The following is a 3,838-nucleotide window of genomic DNA, read 5'->3' as shown; positions in this document are numbered from 1 at the left end:
CTGTATGCATTGAATTCTGTATGCATTGAAAGCTCAGACGATGATCTCTGCTGTCCGGTCTGTCTGGAGATATTTAAGGATCCGGTTCTTCTGAAAGCTCTAGATATCTGAAGTCTGATGTACGATTGCTCTTTCTGCTCACATTGAGGCTCAAGAATCCGGGAAAATAGAGGAAAATCAATGAGCTAAATCAAGTTCTTCCTCTTTAATTCTTAACAAGATACCAGAACACACATCCCTATTAATGCTGTACATTGATAACACTAGTAAAATAGTTTCTACACAATAATGCAATAACCTTGTTGTCCACTGACAAAACTCGGACTGCTACATAAAATATAAGCCCGACCTAAACAAGGCTGACCCACTTAAATGACCTCAACATGAGTGAACATGAGTAACCCGGATAAAATCAGAGCAAAACATGATGACACAAAACCAACAAAGCAAATTTAGACACTCAGCATGTCTGGAGCAAACTAGTTGATAACTTGGGATGTTGGAGATGGTGATATCAGGACGTCTCACCGCGATACCAGGACACTCGTGTTTCCAGGCAGGAAAACAGTGAAACCAAAGTCTGTTTTCCATCTTTTTACCGTTTCAGTCGTGTGATCAGACATTACATCCAATAACGCAGCAAGTTCCAACCATCGCTCAATAATTTGAACTAACCTGGATTCAAAAATGTAAAATGTCTGTGAGAGTCGTTTAATCGGTTATGCATGTGGCCCCACAAGATGGCGCTCACATCCCTGAGTCTCGATCAGTGACGTCACGTTCCAGAGCTCTGATAACAGTTTGACTCTCCTTCACTTAAAACTTCAACTAGCAACCAGTCAGTGGGCTTTAATGGAGAGTAATGTCTGTGTTGCTGTTTGCCAGCGTTGGTGGAGGAGAATCATCAGGTATCAATAGTGGGTATTCTACTGCAGGAGATTTTAATTTGTTTTCACTTTATTATGATTTATTTTATTTTGGTTTTCATTTACAGTATTTGGATTTAAAGTTTCAGTTTGAAAATAAAATGTCAGATAATTAATCAAATTTGTGTCAAAACATTTTTGATTGAAAAACTTTTTTGCCAGAATTTCACTCAACACCAAAACTACCATCATCAATGAAGGAAAATACATTCTTACATCAGCAGCCAGTGTGAAACTGCAGATGTACAGAAATCCTCCAGAGGGCGCCACATCTCTGCCTCCAGACTGGAATTCCAACAGGAAGTCTTGGAAAAAATGAGCAGGAAACAGTTGAGATAAAAACTGAATGAGTAAACACCCTGAGGATGAACTCTGACAGCTGCCTTCGTCTCCGACTGAAATCAAACTGAACAAGGAGAACAGAGAGAGAACTGAGCAACTAGACACTGGAACACAGACTGCTGCAGGAGGAACAACAAGCCGATCAAAGTCAAAGTAAGTTCAGAAAGTTTCTACAGGAGAGAAACTGACTTCCTGGTTTGACGTTCTGTCTGCTGTGGTTTCAGCTTCACTCAGAGACAAAATGGCTTCCAGATCAGACGATGATCTCTGCTGTCCGGTCTGTCTGGAGATATTTAAGGATCCGGTTCTTCTGTCATGCAGCCACAGCTTCTGTAAGGAGTGTCTGCAGAAATACTGGGGAGAGAAACCAGGAAGAGAGTGTCCAGTTTGTAAAAGGAGATCTTCTAAAGGTCTTCCACCTTTAAATCTGGCTCTGAAGAATCTGTGTGAGACTTTCTTACAGCAGAGAGAGAAGAGAGCTTCAGAGGATCTCTGCAGTCTGCACTCTGAGAAACTCAAACTCTTCTGTCTGGACCATCAGCAGCCAGTGTGTCACACATGCGTTCATTCAGATTTACACATTAGCCACAGATTTAAACCCATTGATGAAGCTGCTCAGCAACACAAGAAGAAGCTTCAGGAAACTCTGGAGCCTTTAAAGAAGAAGCTGGAGCTCAGGAAGAAAGTTCAGGAGGAGTTTGATCAGACAGCAGAACACCTGAAGGTCCAGGCCCGACACACAGAGAGGCAGATTATGGAGCAGTTTAAGCAGCTTCATCAGTTTCTAGCAGAGGAAGAGGAGGCCAGGCTGGCTGCACTGAGGGGAAGAGGAGCAGAAGAGAGATGATGAAGGAGAAGATGGAGGCTCTGAGCAGAGAGATAGCAGCTCTTTCAGACACAGTCAGAGCCACAGAGGAGGAGCTGAGAGCTGAAGACGTCTCATTCCTGCACAACTACAAGGCTGCAGTGGAAAGAGTCCAGCGCTGCCCCCTGCTGGAGGATCCACAGCTGCCCTCAGGAGCTCTGATAGACCAGGCCAAACATCTGGGCAACCTGGCCTTCAACATCTGGAGCAACATGGAGACCATGGTGACCTACACTCCTCTGGTTCTGGACCCAAACACGGCTAGTAAAGAACTCCATCTGTCTGAAGATCTGACCAGTTTGACTAGAGGAGAGGATCAGCAGCTTCCTGATAATCCAGAGAGATTTGATAGATACTGGTCTGTTCTGAGTTCTGATGGTTTTAACTCAGGGAACCACAGCTGGGATGTTGATGTTGGAGACAGTTCATTCTGGATGCTTGGTGTGATAGAAGAATCTGTTCAGAGGAAGGGAATCATAGATTCTGGATGGTTGTATATACAGTTCTGTTTAGTTAAATATTCAGCATATTCTCCATCAGCTCCTCTCACTTGTCTCTCAGTCCAGAAGAATCTCCAGAGGATCAGAGTGAATCTGGACTGGGACAGAGGAAAGCTGTCCTTCTCTGATCTGGATACTAACACACACATACACACCTTCACACACACCTTCACTCACAAGATGTTTCCATATTTCCGCACTATTAAAACCTTAAAGATGGAACCGATGAAGATCTCAGTGATCAAGCAGCAGCTCTGATGATCCAAATCAAAACTTATTGATCAGATTGAAACTGTGAGTTTTAAAGAGGAAACTGGAGATGATCTGATCATTTGGAGACTCTTCATCTCTGACTTTCCAACTATTGATTCCATGACAGCAGAAATTAATGTCAACATGTTTAATTAATGCGTTTATTTTTAGCTGCTGAGTGATAAAACTGAACTACTGAATGAATCTGAAATGACCTTTTCACTTCCTGCTAAGTGTTTATTAGTGTTGCTTTGACTATTCCCCTGATCAATGCTGTGTTTATACTTTCTATCATCACTTTTATGATCCAGTAAATACCAGAAAATCCTGTGATAATAATCCAAGTCCATGTTGTCCATGGTTAATCCCAGCAGATTTTAATCTGGTCTAGAGACTTTCTGTTCAGTTCAGTTCCAAACACTTTGGTTCATCAGAGCTTCATAATCCAGATTATCATCCAGTTTGTTACCATAAAGGTTTCAGAACAATGATAAACTCTACATGATGTTTGTGAAGCAGCAGAAACTGAATCTTGTTGCAGGAGGGCAGCGTTAATCTTTCATTTCTGATTCTTTAGTCTGACTTTAGTTTTGTTTGGAAACAAAACAGAGGAAGAAGTTTTGTACTTTTCATCTCTGTATAATTTGTTTTCCATTTTTAGGGAGATGATGTATGAAATGACTGCAGAACTGTAATAAATGTTATTTCCATTCATTTCTTCTCTGAGGTTTTATTGTGTCAAAATCTTTCTGTAGATCCATGAAAACCCTGCAGATAATTTCTTACTATCTGTTGCATCAGTGATTTCTTCTATTAATTCAGTTTCAGATGGTGATGTTGATCGATTTGCTCTGAATCCATTGAAAAATTATTTCTGGTTCATTTTTTTAATTTTTGCATTATTGTTGCACTTTGTGTTTGAGACATCAAAGTGATTTAATTAGCTGCTACTT

At 41.1% G+C, this 3,838-nt stretch overlaps 1 pseudogene; it reads left to right on the top strand.

Annotated features, from left to right (window-relative positions):
- The first annotated feature begins 1,274 nt into the window (after positions 1-1,274).
- On the top strand, positions 1,275-3,599 carry LOC129357331 (nuclear factor 7, ovary-like; annotated as a pseudogene).
- The last annotated feature ends 239 nt before the right edge of the window (positions 3,600-3,838 follow it).

Source organism: Poeciliopsis prolifica, unplaced genomic scaffold, assembly GCF_027474105.1.
Source record: "Poeciliopsis prolifica strain line A6 unplaced genomic scaffold, Auburn_PproV2 SCAFFOLD237, whole genome shotgun sequence".
NCBI classification, from domain to species: domain Eukaryota; kingdom Metazoa; phylum Chordata; class Actinopteri; order Cyprinodontiformes; family Poeciliidae; genus Poeciliopsis; species Poeciliopsis prolifica.
Note: the sequence above shows the minus strand (reverse complement) of the source record. Positions and strands in the feature narration are given on the sequence as shown.